Here is an 18207-nt window from a genome sequence, read left to right on the forward strand (position 1 = left end):
TTAGGATGATGGATTTGAAGTTAAAAATCTCCTTTCCCCTCTTGTGTTCACAATGTGTCCAACACCTTTGTGTTCTTTCCGAAGTGGTCCGAGATCTGTTGGAAATCAGGCTAGAATACACTGCAGCTGAAATCTGTTCAGTCTTCCACTCTCTGAGCCCGAACGGACCACCTGCCCTAATCAACTGAGTTGCAGAGTTCTTAAGAACTGCTGTGAATCGTCCCTTTCTGCCACAAAATGTCACTATCCAGCCACCGATGAAGTGGGACAGAAACAGGAAGGAAAGTGCACAGAAAGTGAGAAGCAGATCTATCAGAAATGCCTATTCTATTCATCTGCTCTGTCTCCCAATACACACCCATATCTGAGAGACAATTTAATCACCTTTTATTTTAGACTTTTTACACACCAGATCTATATGTGGCTTTACTAAGAAACTCAAACTGCATTTCATGTCATATAATTAAACTTTGGGCCTAACAATGGTCTGGAATCAAATGAAATGTATTCGTATCAATATTAGGTAAAATAATCTTTTAGAAGTTGTGAAGTGGGGCTGGCACAGTAGCTCAACAGGCTAATCCTTCATGTGCAAGTGCTGACATTCCATAGAGTGCTTCGTAGATGCTCCAATTCTGATCCGGCTCCCTGTTTGTGGCCTGGGAAAGCAGCAGAGGATAGTCCAAGTTTCTAGGACCCTGCACCCATGTATTGGAAGGCGGGAAGACAGGGTTCTAAACTCTCCAGAGAGAAGATAATTCTTAAGCTGAGTCTTTAAGCTGAGTTGGAGTCAGACAGGGGAGGAGGCTTCATGAGAAAGATGGTCCAAGCAGTAGGAAAGCACAAGCCTCTCCGTGAGGTATGTGGGGCTTTATATATGGATAAACTCTAGGCGCTGCGGAGATGAAGCTGATTAAGAGGTCTAACAAGAGCACATGCTCTTAAAGGAAAGGAAAACCAGACCATAGAGTTCATCATGTTTTATCCTTTGTTAAGAAATTTGCATTTTTTACTCTTTTTTTTAAGATTTTTTTTTTTTATTGGAAAGGTAGATATACAGAGAGGAGGAGAGACGGAGAGGAAGATCTTCCGTCCAATGATTCACTCCCCAAGTGACTGCAAGGGCTGGAGCTGATCTTATCTGAAGCCAAGAGCCAGGAGCTTCTTCCAGGTCTTCCACGCAGATGCAGGGTCTCAAAGCTTTGGGCCTTCCTCGACTGCTTCTCCACGCCACAAGCAGGGAGCTGGATGGGAAGCAGGGCCACAGGGATTAGAACCAGCACCCACATGGGATCCTGGCATGTGCAAGGTGAGGACTTTAACCACTACGCTGTTGTACCAGGCCCAAAATTTGCATTTTTTTTTACCTAATGAGGTGATGGAGAATCTCTGCAGGGTCTTAACTGAAGAGTGACAGCGTTAACATAGAAATTTTAGACACAAAGCTCTATGACATGAGGTGTATTTGAGACAGTCAGGGAAGTTATTTTAGCAGCTAGTGATGAAATTTTGTGGCACTGACCTCTTGTCTGTTTTTGTTTGTTTGTGTATTTTTTTCAATAGCTTCTTAACTGGTCTTCCCAGTTTCCGCTGCTTTCTTACAGAATGCTCTGATTATAGCAAACACATAAAATCCTTTCCTGTACACTCTGCTCAAACTCTCAATCCTTTCACACAGAATAAAACCCAAACTCCTCTCAACTACCTGTAAGTGAAGAACTCAGGAAAGTTTTGAAACACTAAACAGTGAGTATAATTTAGGACCTGTCAGTGGGGAAGACCCTAAAAACACTTCTTTGCTCTCAACACACCATGAAAGCAGAAGTGGGCTAGAAATAGCTTCCAGTCTCAAGTCTTTTAAAAATCAAAGAAAAAGCACTGCCAACTCGTAATTCTATACCCAGAAAGAATATTCTTTCAAAATAAAAACACGTCTGTCACAAATCAGCAGATAAAGCCAGAATTTATCACCAGACCTACAATAAATGAAAAATTGAAAGAAGGTTCTTCAAAAGAAGGTTCTACAAAACAGAGAAGTGTAAGCATGTAAGTAAATTTCAATCAACATTGATTATAAAAACACAGTAGAATTGGCAATTAATAAAGTCAGAGGAAATAACCAAGCCATTTAAGGAAGTCAAAGAGATACGAGTGAGCCAAGTGTGAAACGCTGCGGAAGCCGAGGGAAGAGGTAGCTTGAAGACGCCGACGCTAATAAACACGTTGCAGGGCATGGAGGGAAGTGAAGTCCAACCAACCAAAGGACTAACGGTACTACTCAGAGTCGTCGAAATCATCCAGCCAGCCAGTCACACCATCACTTAAAAGAGTTTGATGTGATGCATGTCAATGCTCATAAATTAAGATAACCCCTTTGATTTCAAACAGTGAGAATAATGATGAGTATGAAAGAAGCTAAGGTGGTGACTAGACTGGCAGTGACATTAACTGTCAGCCTCCGGGAGACAACTGAATCTATTCCCTTCTCTGTTTGCCCTGATCCTGCCTTCATCTTCTATGTGATTGCTGCTTTCTGCTGTGACACGCTCCCTACCCTCTTCGCTTAGTTCATCACTATAGCTACACCACAGTGTATGCTTTCACAAAGCCATGGTAAAACCAAGCTGCTGAATGTGATTGTATCCAGTTGCCTTGTACACTTATTTCTGGAATATTCTGCTTTGTGATTTTGAGAATTAGTTTCTTTTTCCTTTATCACTGACTGTGTGAGTAGCCAAACTTGCTTTCTCTGATCACACGCTTCATCCTTGGATGTCTCCCAGCAAATATCCCATTTCTTTCAGCACAATTTGTAGCTTCTTCCTATTCTCTCAGTAAGTCATGCACCACCTCATTTTCCTTAATTTCTTATGTAAGTTGACAGAAGACTTTCATTACCTCAACTGCACTCCTACAAACACCCTTAATTTCTCTGCAGTTTGACCAAAGCTTAATTCTGGATCAGCCTAATCATTCATTTTTTTCAACTCTTTCCTCATTTTCCTAATAAAAACCATCATGACTAACTCCACTATAAACAAATGTTTGTTGGCCCGGTGCAGTAGCCTAGTGACTAAAGTACTCATCTTGCATGCACCAGGATCCCATATGGGTACAGGTTCTAATCCCAGAATCCCAGCTTCCCATCCAGCTCCTTGCTTGAGGCCTGGGAAGCAGTCGAGGACGGCCCAAAGCTTTGGGACCCTGCACCTGGATGGAAGACCCAGAAGAGGTTCTGGCTCTTGGTTTTGGATCAGCTCAGCAGCTCCAAACATTGTGGCCACTTACGGATGGAAGATCTTCTCTGTCTCTCCTCCTCTCTCTATATCTGATTTTACAATAAAAATAAAACAAATCTTTTAAAAATGCTTGCTTTTAAAACCTTGCGATTTAAAAGTTTATAAAGCTTTTAAAAATATATTTCTAATCTAATCAACTTCATTTCCCCATTTTTAGAACTTGCCATCCTTTTTAAAGCTCCCAATTGTATCCTCATGTTTATTCACTTCTAGTGGACTTTATCTCCTACTTCATTGAGAAAAGCAATTGGTGTGAATGCCCTCAAATCTCCTCTCAAGAGCTCTCTTCTAAATATTTGGTTTCTCTAACGCCTCCGAGGAATACACCTGTCCAAGCTCCTGACTGCATTTCATCCAGAACCTGTATCACTTAATGCCTCATTCCCTTAATCTATGGCTCTACAAATACAGTTGCTTCCACACACCATAAAATTAAGTGAAACACCTCCCCCAAGCTAAATTTTTTAAAGATTTATTTATTTTTATTGTAAAGGTAGATCAGATTTGTGGAGAGAAGGAGAGTGAAAGATCCTCATTAGCTGGTTCACTCCCCAAATGACTGCAATGGCTGGAGCTGAGTCAGACGGAACCCAGGAGCCTCCCTCAGGACTCCTATGTACATGCATACCCCACTGCTTGCCCAAGCCACAAGTAGAGAGTAGGATGAGAAGTGGAGCAGCTAGGACACAAACCAGCACCCATATGGAATCCCAGCACTTCAAAGGCGAGGAGTTCGCCATTGAGCCATCATGGTGCTAGGTTTCCACTCTAAAATGTTTTTCCCAATTATTTTACCCTCAAACCATTAGGGCACTTCTCTTTTTCCCTTTGTCTAAAAACATCATGGTCACTCCTCAATCAGATTTCCATACCAATGAAATTGATCTCTAAATTGCCAAGAACAACATAATTGCTAGTTCAGAAGTCTCTCTCCTTAAGCTGCATGCTGATTGATCTTTTGGGGAGTTATGACAATACTCATTTTTTCCCCATGGTCTTCTCCAGCACCTTCCCTTGGTTTTCTTGATTCTCTGTTTACTTCCATTCTTTCTTGAGCTGACTCTTCTCTCCCTGCCCCGCTCTTCAACCGCACTCATTCAAGTTTCATACTCAACTACGTGCCTCGGTTCACATTGCTAGAGTTCCTCACACGTGGCAAGCACCCTCTCCCAGGACTTCTATACTATGCCCTCCATGTCCTCTTCCTACACTGTCTTTTTCCACAGGTTTCTGTCCATCTGAAATGCTCAGCTCCTTGACTCCTTAAGTCTGGATTCTATGTCCTTCTTACCTGCTCCCAAGGACCCTATACTTACGCTTTTCTCATTTGAAGATTAACTAAGAGACTGGGTCTTCTTGTTTGCTTATTTGTTTGTTTACTGCTGTGCATCAAGCATCTAATATAATGTTACCTTATGCTTCTGAGGGTGAAAGTGCAAGTTCCTACTCTTATTTTGCTCTATGGAGTCACAGGAGTCTAAACACATTGCTTAGCTTCATAACCCATAATCTCAAGGGGTTATAATTAGGACATTCTCCTATTCCCATTCTGGTCTAAACGAATTATCTTCGCATAATTACTAATCGTTCCATGTTCACTCTAAAAAACATCTGGATTTAGATGACACATTATATAGCTTTCCTGTATTTTAACTAGTACTAGTAAAGAAAAATTGTGAAATTTCTTCAAGATTCCTGAAAAGTGCTGGACACATATTCTAAGCTGAAAATAAAAGGAAGATGGGAGGGCACTTAGCATAGCAGTTAGGATGCTACTTGGGATGGCAGCAATCCTCATCAAAATGTCTGGGCTTGAGTTTCAGCTCCACTCTTGGTACCAGCTTCTTGCCAATGAACACCCTGGGAAGCAGCAGTGCTGGCTCAAAGAGATGGGTACCTGCCTCTCATACGAAGACTCAGACTGAGTCTGGGCTCCCAGCTTTGGTCTGGTCCTAGATCAGTCATTGCAGGAAGCTGAGGAGTGAGTATAGTAATAGATGGAAGATGTTTGTCCCTTGGCCTTTCAATCAAAAGTCTGAAAAAAAAAACTTTTCAAAAAAAATTAAAAGTTCAGGACCCAATGCAATAGCTTAGTGGCTAAAGTCCTTGCCTTCCATGCGCTAGGATCCCATATGGGCACAGGTTCTTGTCCCAGTTATCCCACTTCCCATCCAGCTCCCTGCTTGTGGCCTGGGAAGACAGCAGAGGAGGGCCCAATTCCTTGGGATTCTGAATCCACATGGGAGACTTGGAAGAAACTCCTGGTTCCTGGCTTTGGTCAGCTCCGGCCATTGCAGCTAATCAGGGAGTGAACCAGCAGATGGAAGATCTTCCTCTGTTTCTCCTTCTTTCTGTAAATCTGATCTGCCTTTCCAATAATACATAAATAAATCTTGAAAAAAAAAAAAGAGAAAAGAATGGAGAGACAGCGGTTCTATGCTAGGAAACAGACGTTTGTCTAATTTCCAATTATAGGTTTGAACAGCTGTTCTCAACAGCTAAAATCTTGAACCAGGAATACTGTATTTGGAACACGGATTAAAGCATCACAGAACTCTTTGGTAATAACAAACCCACTAAGCTTAGGCCCCTGTTCTCCGCCCATGTGTCATGAAGCTCCCTGTTCGTGGTTGTAGCCTGGCTCAGTTCTGGCCTTTGCAGTCAAGTGGGGGATGAGTCAGTGGATGGAGAACTCTCTCTCTCTCTCTCTCTTTCTGCTTCCTCTCTTCCCTCCCCCTCTCTTTCTGTAACTCTTTCAAATAAATAATTTTTTAAATGCACTAAAAGATTGCACTTAATTGTAAGTATCCATGTGCATTCCTCACATTCCTATTCCCTGGAAGAAACTTTTTTCCTTCCTCAAGTCAATCCATGAAAACATCGCTTATTTTTATTTAAATATGTTGTCTTTGTTCAAGTACCAATCCATACTAGGATAACCAGCATATTCCTGAAGAGTAATACAATGTCCCACTCCTTGACTGGCCGTCAGTTTTATTATGAAGTTACATAACTAGAAATGTTACTTTTTTTTTTTTCCATTGAAAAGGCACATACACAGAAAGGAGATACAGAGAAAGATCTTCCAACCACTGGATCACTCCCCAAGTGATCACATTGGCTGGAGCTAAGCTGTTCCGAAGCTAGGGGCCTAGAGCTTCTTCCTGGTCTCTCACAGGGTTCAGGGTCCCAAGACTTTGGGCCATGCTCAACTGCTTTCCCCGGCCAAAAGCCAGAAGCGGGATACGAAGTTATGTAGCCAGGATAGGAACAGGTGCCCATGTGAGATCCTGGCGGTTGCAAGGCGGCACTAGACTGTCATGCTGGGCCCAGAACTAGAAATGTTAAAAGGAGCTTTTAGGGCCCGGCACGGTGGTGCAGTGGTTAAGCTCCTCACCTTGAATGCGCCCAGGATCCCATATGGGCGCCGGTTCTAGTCCCAGCAGTCCCACTTCCCATCCAGCTCCCTGCCTGTGGCCTGGGAAAGCAGTCAAGGACGGCCCAAAGCTTTGGGACCCTGCACCCACGTGGGAGACCCGGGACAAGCTCCTGGCTTCAGATCAGCATAGCATTGTCCGTTGCGCTCACTTGGGGAGTGAATCATCGGATGGAAGATCTTCCCCTCTGTCTCTCCTCTCTGTATATCTGCCTTTCAATAAAAATAAATCTTTAAAAAAAAAAAGGAGCTTTTGAGTTCAGCCACTCTAGGGCATCCCAACCCTGCAATACCAACTGTTGTCTCCCACCGAGGTTTTGCCTCTGTTCTTCCTTACCTCTCCAGAGTGCTAAGGACAAGGACAGTTAGAGGGATAAGGACAAAACCTATGAATTCAGCTGTCACTCCCTTATTAGGCCACTGCAAAATTTTACTATACATTCAACTCAATTGTGGCATTAAAATATGAGTATCTACAAGGTGGAGGAATCCACCATGGGGGGAGGGTTTGGGGAGGGGTGGGGGAAATCCCAGTGCTTATAAAACTGTGTCCCATAATACAATGTAATCAATTAAAAAAACATGAGTATCTGTGCTAAATTGTGGCTTAGTGCACTAAGTCTTCTCCTGCAGCGCCAGCATCCCATATGGGCATCAGTTCAAGTTCCAGGATTTCCACTTTCCGTCCAGCTTCCTGCTTGTGGCCTGGGAAGGCAATTGGTGTAAGGGCTGGCCTAGGTCCATGGGCCTCTCCACTTAGGTGGGAGATCGAGAGGAAGCTACTGGTTCCCAGCTTCAGATTAGCTTGGCTCTGGCCATTGTGGCCATTTGGGGAATAAACCAGAAAATGGAAGATGTGTGTCTCTCCTTTCTGTAAATCTGCCTTTCCAATAAAAATAATACATCTTCTCTTAAAAAAGATCTTAAAAAATATGTTTTTCTAGCAACTCAGGGAAATCTACATGTATAAGTAGATAACCCACAGCTAACTATATTTATCAAACACAAGATATGAAATTGCATATATAAAACAAAATTAAAAGCTACTAAAACCTCAACCTCTTTATAAGCATGATGGAAATAATTTCAGGCTAATACAAATTGACTTCGAAATAAAGATTATATTGCCTGATGCCTACGAAGTACAGTGTAGTTAATAGTTAGAAACATAGTTTAAGTGCCCTGGGATATTTATTTGTTTGTTTGCTTATTTGTTTCTTTCATTGGCCACTCAGCTCTTTTTTTTTTTAAGATTTATTTATTCATTGGAAAGTCAGATATACAGAGAGGAGGAGAGACAGAGAGGAAGATCTTCCATCCGATGATTCACTCCCCAAGTGAGAGCAACAGCCGATACTATGCCGATCCGAAGCCAGGAGCCAGGAACTTCTTCCGGGTCTCCTTCATGGGTGCAGGGTCCCAAAGCCTTGGGCCATTCTCAACTGCTTTCCCAGGCCACAAGCAGGGAGCTGGATGGGAAGAGGAGCTGCCGGGATTAGAACCGGCGCCCATATGGGATCCCAGCACATTCAAGGTGAGGACCTTAGCCATTAGGCCACGCCGCCTGGTCCAGCTCTTTCTTTCTAGTCACAGAGTAAATAATGTCATTCATGTTGGAGAAAAAAAAATGATCCCGTCATATTCCACTTAGCTATTGGGATTCACATTAGAGATCCACTCACACACAGCTGGGGCCAACATGATTTCAATGTAAACACTCTACGATGCCTTAACAGCACAGCAGGGAAGGCTTTTTTTTTTTTTTAAGGAAGAACACAAGCACTGCCTGTCCTGACCAGACCGCTTGGCATTGGACATAATGCGGCTCTGAGCTCCATCTCTCCTGGAGACTCGTAAAGGTTATGTAATCAGGAAATGCACAGTGGGCGGCCTGCCCTGTCCCGCTCTCCACCTGTGCCCCTGACTCACTCTCTTGGCTTCAGTGTTATGGTGGTGAGGAAGGCAATAGAGTTCTAACTGTGAGGACTATTTTATAATGAGTGAGAAAACAGATGGGTGGAGATTGGAGCGAACCGCGAGAACAGAGGAAGATTTGAATCAGGGAGGAAGAAAGGATGGAGAAACAAATGGGAAATAGAAAAATGATACTCTGGAAAAATGGGTTTTTTTTTCTCCCATAGTATGTTAAAATGAAGAACAAGACTTTACAGGAGTTTAAAAAAAAAGAAAGAAAATGTTTGTGTGTGCCTCTCCAAGAGAATCACAGATGCTCCGCTCTCTGCTGACAATACCCTGTACACACAAAGCTGCACTCTACCGCAAGGGAATGGTGCAAACAGGACACTTCCCATTGCAATCTACATTTCTGCAACCGTCTGATACTTTTCATCCAAGATTTCACCATCCTACTCAACAGTTTTCATGTTTGTTAATGAGCATTTTCTTGGGTAGAAGGGGGGGTCTCAGTCTCCTTTCAAATATATCAGGATGCATTTCAGGCTTATTTTAAACACATTCATTTTTTTTCTTATTCCATCAAAAAGCCAAGATAAACATACCTGAGGAATGAACATTGTGGTAGGGTTATTGACTATTCTTTTCTTAACAATATTACGAGTGGAAAAAAAAAAGGCAAGTATTTTCCACAACTGTCTGGACTTCCCTCAGTACCAAGGAGCAAATGATGACAGCTAGGAAGCTAGGTGCTGCAGAGGCACCCAGAAAGGGAATCTTACTGCACCAAAGGTGAGCACAGTCCTTGGGGAGGCATCTTTTCCATAAGCAGTGACCAAGCTGCAGCTTGACACTTGTGTGTGTGTTCCAAGGAAAACAAGAACAATTTCTGTGGAGCCTTAAAAGGCAAAGTCAAGAATAATACCAAATGTTGGAGCACATGTGTTGATTTGTTATGTTACATTTCAGCTGTTCGTTATGTTAATGGAACGTTTCACATACTTTGTTTTGATGTGCTTGGTTTCATGGTCATGTGCAAGTATCTTTCTATGACTGCCTGGTAACACTGATTGCATGATGTTTTGCTGTCACCACCAGGCCGGGACTGGAAGTAAGAGAAATGCAAGTGGGTATTTAAAATGAGGACACTAAGGGTAAGCATCAAAATCTTGATCCCAGTGCATAGGATACCTACCAGAACCCATCATCAGGTTAAATTAAACTGGGTGGTGGTGGGGGGAGCATTTGTAAAGTAGATTTTCAATATTAACTTAGCATATTTTAGAGATCGGAAGAAAACATCCATGCCTCAGCACTGAGTAACACCAACACCATTTTCCTCAGATTTGCTCCTTGACCACAATAGTAAAAGAATATTAATTGTGTAAGTAGTAAAGTAGAAGAAGGCATTTTAAAAATATATCTTTCACATTCTTTGACTAATTCTCCAGAGTCTCCACAAAGAAAATACAAGAATTATGAAGGTGTATACTTCTGTTCATTCTTTCACTTACAGGTGGGTTGCAAGTAATGGGGTTCTGCCTAATGGACCAACAGAGTGATATCAACAAAGACCTAGTTGAAATTGTAGGAGGAAGCTACAGCCCACAACACCTGGGACCTTAATTCACACACTCTAAGGACAAACAGAAAAAAAAAATCTTGCATTAACTGAAATATACAAAGTCAGGTCCTTTAAGTTCACAACAAAGAAACAGTACAGACTGTGACAATTATACAGTAAGTGTGATACGTCCTCCTTTTTGTTTCTTTTAAAGATTTATTTATTTGAAAGGCAACGTGACGCAGAGAGGAAGGTCTTCCATCTACTGGCTTATTCCCCAGATGGTCACCAACAACCAGGTCTGAGCCAGGCCAAAGCCAGAACTCAGGAGCTTTCTGGTCTCCCACAAGGATGGCAGAGGCCAAAGCACTTGGATCCGCCTCTGCTGCCTTTCCCAGCACATCAGCAGGACACTGGACTGGAAGCAGAGCAGCTGGCATTCAAAGTGGCACTCCTATGTCACCATACTGTGCATAAACCAAGGCTGCTTTCTCCCTGGAGGGCTTACAGCTCAACATTTAAAATCACACCACTGATTATGAGGGAAATATACCTGCCTTTTCCCATTATAGTTATTTATGGAGTGGAAATAAATCAGGGAAAAGGAAAACACCACCAGCTAATTCAGCTATTCATTTGGGTGTTTAAAAAAATCACTTTCCAGACACAAATTCATACCAAATTAATTATGCAGTAATTTCTAACACAGTTTACCCACATATTCTGTTTAACTGACATCCATCTTTGAAAACAGGATAGAAGGGCTTAAGTGATAATATAGCAAGCTTATCCTCCACCTGAAGCACCAGAATCCCATATGGCACCAATTCACATTCTGGCTGCTCCACTTCCCATCCAGTTCCCTGCTTGTGACTTGTGAAAGCAGTGGAGGATGGCCCATGTGCTTGGGATCCCACATTCATGCAGGAAACTGGAGGGAGTTCCTGACTCCTGGCTTCAGACAGGTTCAGCTCTGACCACTGCAGTCCCTTGAGAAGTGAACCAGGGCATGGAAGAGTTCTCTTTCTCTCGATCTCTGCTTCTCTGTAAATCTGCCTTTCAAAAATAAATAAATCTTTAAAAAAAGAACTAACAATAGGATACCATAGAGTCTCCTTTAATAATAAGTCCTGGTGTGGTAGCCTAGCAGCTAAAGTCCTAGCCTAGAACACACCGGGATCCCATATGGGCACCAGTTCTAATTCCAGAGACCTTGCTTCCCCCCTCCAGCTCCCTGCTTGTGGTCTGGGAAAGCAGTCGAGCACAACCCAAGGCCTTGGGACCCTGCACCCGAATTGGAGACCTGGAGGAAGTTCCTGGCTCCTGGCTTCATATCAGTGCAACAGAGGCCTTTGTGGTAACTTGAAGAATGAATCAACAAATGGAAAATGTTCCTCTCTGTCTCTCTTCCTCTCAGAATATCTCACTTTGCAATAAGAATAAATAAATCTTTTCAAAAAAATAATTAGAATAAAGCTGGACTAGGAGAGGATCAGTAAGCTTTTCTTTCAAATTATTTACATTCTGAACAGTGTTTTGCTGGTTTTTTTTTTTTAAGAAAAGAGCAAATATTAATTTTAGCTTCAATTTGATAAGAGTCAGAAGAGGTAAGGACTTCGTGGGGAGAAACTTTTCATCTGTCCTCATGAGAAAGCACAAGGAACAGTTTTGCTGAAGAAATATTAAAAATAGAGGCCATGGTGGTGGACAGATGAAGGCACTGCCTAAAATACTGGCATGCCACATGGAGAGCGGGTCCAGTCCCAGCTGAAGCACTTCAATCCAGCTCCTTGTTAATGGCCTGGAAAAGCAGCGGAAGAAGGCCCAAGGGCTTGGAACCTTTGCCACCTATGTGGGAGACCTGAAGGAAGCTCCTGGCTCCTGGTTTTGACCTTTCCTAGCCCTGATCACTACTACGGTCACTAAGGGACTGAACAAGTGGATGGGAGATCTCTGTGTCTCTGTAACTCTGCATCTCAAACAAGTCCTCTTTTAATAAAATATTAAAGCATATTGTCAGAAATAAAATTCATACTAACGTATCTCAATTCAGCATGTGGACCCCAAAAAGAAAAAATAATCCTCATAGAATATCAAAAACCAGAGAAGAGATATTTGCTAACCCATAACAAACAACAAAAACCTCCTGTTACAGTTGAGAAATACTTTAAATACATTTAAATCACAGTGAGTCTTCCCAAAGGGGCTCAATAATTCTAACCTTGGAATTTAAATAAAATGAGCTGAGACTGTGCCCCAAGAAGCTGTAGTCAAAATAGAGTCCCTCGAGGTGTTTATGAAAGGAATATAAATGCAGGATACTCTCAGAAATCACAAAATATTTACTTCAGCAAAAACAGAAGTCTGTTTTTATAGTCATCCACAGCTTCAGTGGGCACGGAATATTATCTGAGTTCATATGAGGCAGAAAAAAGAAAATAATGAGCAAATTCAAGCAATCCAAGCTTTTTTTCTGTGAAAAAAAAAAAGAGGAAAAAATGATTTTTAATGACCTCTCATATCCCACTAAGAGCTCAGTAATGCTGCTGAGGCTATGCCGAGAGGGAATAAATTACAGATGGAGCTTTCTATAAACTCATTTTCATGAGAAGGACTTCATATTTTTCAATCGGGAATCTTAAAGATGGGACGTAGGGATTTCAACATCCTGATACTTAGAGGCAAGCTATTGCTGAGATCAACAAGAGACAGAGCTGCACAGCAAAGATAACACGCTGACAATTAAACTGAGAATGTTGGCAACTGCTCAGACCCTGCTAATGAGAACTGAAAGGAGAATCTCTGAAAATTGCCAATAGGATAAAAGGATAAAACAAACTTGAATCATTTTGGACAGAAAAACAAATCAGAAAGGAAAAACAGAACACGGCAAGTGAAGCCAAAAACAAACCGTAAACTCAAGAGACAAAATGGACTAGGTTTCAAAGACTGGCTTGGCCTATTGCTTAAGACACTTTAAGCAAAATGAATTAAGTGCAGGTATTTAAGCTAACAGAAGTATTTAACTTCTGATAAACAATTTCTAGGAAATCGGTGAACAAAGAATAATGCGATTTAAAAAAAACATGATTATATTAACATTTTGGTTTTAAAAATTTATAAAAGTTAAATACCTTTTGATAATAAGTTAGTAGATATTCTACCTTTGTATCTACAATACCATGATGCACTTAAATAGCAGAACATTAAATTTATAGCTGCTACTAAGAGACTATACTACTGTAATAATGTGGGAGGGATTTAGGAGGGAAAAATGGGGAGGAAGCCGTGAAATTCCTATACTTACAAACTGTACCATGGAGAACAATAAAAATCATTTTAAAAATACAAGATAAATTTGAAAATGAAAATCTACACAAAAACAAAACAAAAAATAACGGTCTCACTGGCATGCTAATCTGTACTAATAAAGCTTATGGGACTGAAACCTGTCACCTGGGCTTCAAGTGATTGCAGCTCTTGTGAATAAGGCAAGCTAGCCACATGACCCCTAGCAATATTCTCCCCATCAACAGTGACCAGGATGGCACCGTGGGCACAGCCAGGCCCTGCCTCTGGAGCATCTCTCTGGGATGCCACTGCCGACCAAGTCTTCTTTGCCTGGCACATTCTTTCTTCCTATGTGCTAGTACCTTCACAGCAAACATCACAGGTTTGTGAATACATGTGGGCTCTAGACAACTGCTTCTATCTGTTCTGAACTATTATTACACATTGATTTCACAGTTTAAGTTTCAAAAAGTAACTTTACTTTTAGGTCCCTTAGAGTAGGGTAGAATATGGCCGTTTCACTGTTGCTCTAGTGTGATTTACTAAGAGTTCTTTATTAAAAGCAAACTGGACCTAGACACATAGCATGTCTATGAAAGCTAGAATAGTCATAGTGAAGTGAGTAATGTTTAATGATGACCTATCAGGGTCATTACATTGTTTTAACATAAATGATAATTAAAGAAAATTCCTAGCTGGACATAACATCCAAATAATGAATGATTACTTTTAGTTGGGCTTATAAACATGCTAGTGAGTTAATTCATGTGTTCAGAAAGTACCAGAGCAGATGCCACCTTCAGTACTAAACATACAAAGTTAAACAAGGATCAACACCATGGGAAAAATATTCAAAATAAAACCTGCTGTTAGCTATTTTAGGTTAGAGTGAAACATTAAATGATATATATTTTTCTAGATACAATAATCTGAAAGTGACACCTTACAAGTTAAGAATATAGTGTCTGGAGTCAGAAGTTGTGGTCCCAAGTTCAACAATGGCTAAATGGATAGCCCCAGGAAATTACTTAACTTTGCTTAGCCTCAGTTTCCTAATCTATGCATAGGGGATAGTGCCAGTATCCACATCTTAAGCCTGTCAATAATTAAATTATCTATGTAAGGTTATTACCACAGAACGTAGCAGTTGATAATCATTGAAGCAATGTGGAGTACAATGATGGCTCAGGGCAGTTAGGATGCTGATACTAACGGGGGAAATATGAGGATTAAGAGAAGATCTTTACAGATCCCTTTTTGGTCCATAGCCTTGCATTATTGGAAACATCAAGACTGAATGTGGGAAGCTGGCCTAACATGAGCAATACGGAAAACCAACGAGGGACTGTAAGCCAGAAAGCTGGCTGCTTTAAATGTATTCTTCCTGAATCGACTTCTTCAGCACACATATGCACAGATGCAAGAGGAGAACCCTGCTGATTCTGTGCTGGGTGATTCACTATGCCCGGGGAATCCAAGCTTGACTGCTGCTTGGGACACCATCTCTCTAGTAACAAAAACAAATAATGAGACAAAGCTGAAACAGTGATTGCTTAGCACTCAAGAAACAACCTCATTATGAAGACAGTGAAATGTACCATGAAGCTATAAAGAGGTACATGATTTTTCATATTCAATACCACATAACCTCACCACTCACCCATGCCCATTCATCTTTTAGGAAACACAGTTCGATTCTTAATGCTGCTGCAGAGCAAAGACAGTGGGGGTGCGGCGGAGGGGAGGGAGGCAATGAGCTGTTAGTGCACCTGAAAACACACCATGAGTCTGGAGCAAGGAGCACTTAGCTCATAGCACTTTAATGAAAATGTCAGGACCACCCTGGAGTATTTAAGTCCAGTAAATGCCAAGCAAAGAGAAGCTAAACAATTAAGGTAATGGATGACCATGAGCAAAGGAAAAAACAAACTATCAGACAAAAATCTCCAACACCATGTCTCTTGTGTCATAACAAGGTTTTCAAAGGAATGTGTGGTAACACCCAAGGTTTTGGTCAAAGTTAGCTCAGGATTCACTGGAAGACCTTGTCAAGACAATCCAAAATTTAACAGGGAGGGTCTGCATAGTCTCCTACCTCAGTTTTTCCAGGGCTCTCTGGAAAAGGGGGCAAAAGAAAGCATAGTCTCATCCAGCATAGAAAGGGCACTTCTGGGTAAAAGCACCTGTGTGTGCTCTGTTCATCAAGGTGTTCCAAGGACCATGAGAGCCAAGTTTATAGCAGATATTTTACACAAGTTTACAGAAGTATTGATCAAAGGCTTTTTAAAAAGGAGTTTTATTTATTTAAGAAACACAGAGAGAGCTCCCATCTGCTGTTAGGCTCCATAAATGCCCACAGTATCACTCATGAGACTGGGAGCTAAGAGCTCGGTCCACGTTCCCCATGTGGGTGGCACATTCACCCGAAGCACTGCCTCCGCAGGACACTGACGTCAGGAGCTGCTGCTCCCTACCAGACCCAAGAACTCTAGAAACGCAGGTGAGAGGGTCTCTTCTGGCATCCTAAATGCTAAATTCAACACTAACTTGCAAAGTTTTTAGACCAGGCAAATGCATTTCTGTAATTGCTGGCCAAGCCATTATTCATTTTATATTGATTTTCTGTTTCTACAGTAATAGACACAGGAGCAGGAGCAGAGGAAACAAACTGATGTAATATTTGGAGAACCCCTCGGCAGGGCTATGCTGTACAACCTAGTATTAACATTTGGAGCCTCGCTGTATCTAACACTGCCTACCTAACAGGATACCGAAATGATCTGGAACCAGCAAGGCTGAAGATGGCAATCAATAACTCCTGAATGAACGTGCCAATGAATTCTGCCTCACTGATATGGCATCTCAATTTCTGGCTATGTAAAAACACCCGTACACTACATAGGTCGGGTGACATTTACTGACGTGGCATTTGTACTTCCTTTTTTCTCTTGTGAAATTTTGCAAGCAAACCTCCTGGGACAGACAGGAGTAGTCATTTGAACTGACTTATTTGCCACGGGACCATCAAGTGACTTCTCTGCAGGCATGTGTGTAAAAAGAAACAAGCATCTCTCACCAGAGCTTTAGGCCAGGGAGTGTTTTCAAGCTGTCAAATCACTGGGTGGAGACATCAGGAGTGAGACTTCCAAATGCCAAGACTTCATCAAGCTGGGGTTGGCGATACTGGAAAGACTTGAGGTTTGGTCTAAAATTGTTCATGTAAATAAAATGGAACACTACCATTTGTGTGTGTGTGTGTGTGTGTGCACGCGCACGCGCGCTTTTGAAGGGTTGTCAACAAAAGAGAGATTTAGAGATTTATTTTGTGTTGCTTCACACTGCGTGAATCAGACTAAACGATAGCAGCTTTGGCTCAAAAATGAGAATAAAGGAAGTCATTCTCCTACAGGTAGTTAAAAAGAGACTGATTACTATTTAAGAAGATAATCAGAAACTGTTATCCTCTTATAAAGAAGGAATTTAATTTTCAACCAAGCCGTCATTATCTGGGGTGTGTGTGTATGTGTGTGCACATGCTTTGGCGGGGATGGTGGGGGCGGCAGTTGTTTTGTTTTAAACATGACTGAAGTTCTTGAGTAATTCCCTCTTTCCCACACTAGAGCGTGAGCTCTTCAAGCCAAGAACTTTGTCCTAATCATCTTCCTATTCACAGACCATTGCTTGGCACAAAGCAGGTTCTCTGTGAATGTCAATAAGTGAAAAACTGAAGAAATACAAGATTTTCACAACATCGGGCTTTAATGCAGCATATTTTTATTTAAATTGAAGTTTAAAACTCAGAGCAAGTCCTTAAACTGGTTCAGTGAATATTAATTTGGGAGCTGCTGTTCTTCCATCTTATTTTCTTTTTTTCAAATTTATTTCAAAGACACAGTGATGGAAGGGAAGAAGGAAAGAGGGAAGAGGGATAGAGACAGAGAGCACACACCATCTTCTGTCCGTTGTTTCATCCCCAAAATGGCTGCACTGCCATGGTCCAGGAGCCTGGAGCTCCCGTACTTGGGCTGGCCATCTTTCACTGCTTTCCCAGGTGCCTTAGCAGGGATTTGGGTTAGAAGAGGGGCAGAAAGGATTTGAACTGCTGCTCTGATTGGGTCGCTGATGACACAGGCACTGTAACACCACTCTGCCCCTTCTCCCTCTTGTTTAAATCCCTAGTTGCCTTCCTTATTACCCAGAAAATTAACACAGCCTAGAGAACAGACCCTAACAATGTTAACATCACTTATGTATCTCATAAAGTACTCTATACAATATCACTCTATACTACAAAAGTACTTCCACCTTCATTATTTTGGGTGATCCTTCCACAAGTTCTGTGAGGTAGGCTGGAAAGGTAGTGCTGTGGGAGAGCTATCAGTCAGATCCTTGCGTTTAGTTACAGTACTGTGAGAAAAGAAAAGACATATCCAGACAAATAAAACCCAAGAGATTCTCACTACTTGAAGGGCCTACTGAAAAAAAAAAAGCATCTAAAAGATATTCTCTATAAATTAAATTCACGGGGGAAAAAATGCGATGAAAAGAGCAAAGGACTTTCTTATAAATAAACTGACAAAAGCCTCAATGGCTACTGAAAGAGTTCATGACTGTTACTTGTAAAGTATCAATACTGAACAAAAAATAAATGCAAAATGGGCAGGGTATGATTGAGTTAAAATGTTCTTAAGATCCTTGCATTG

General features: G+C 41.6%; 1 protein-coding gene across 1 annotated transcript in view; it reads right to left on the reverse strand.

Moving 5' to 3' along the window:
* RGS22 (regulator of G protein signaling 22) overlaps positions 1–18207 on the reverse strand; it is a 100666-nt gene that overhangs the window by 32239 nt on the left and 50220 nt on the right. The gene's annotated exons all lie outside the window — the stretch shown is intronic.

Source organism: Ochotona curzoniae, unplaced genomic scaffold (assembly GCF_017591425.1).
Source record: "Ochotona curzoniae isolate NIBS_2020 unplaced genomic scaffold, NIBS_Ocur_1.0 contig_2318, whole genome shotgun sequence".
Taxonomy (NCBI): Eukaryota; Metazoa; Chordata; class Mammalia; order Lagomorpha; family Ochotonidae; genus Ochotona; species Ochotona curzoniae.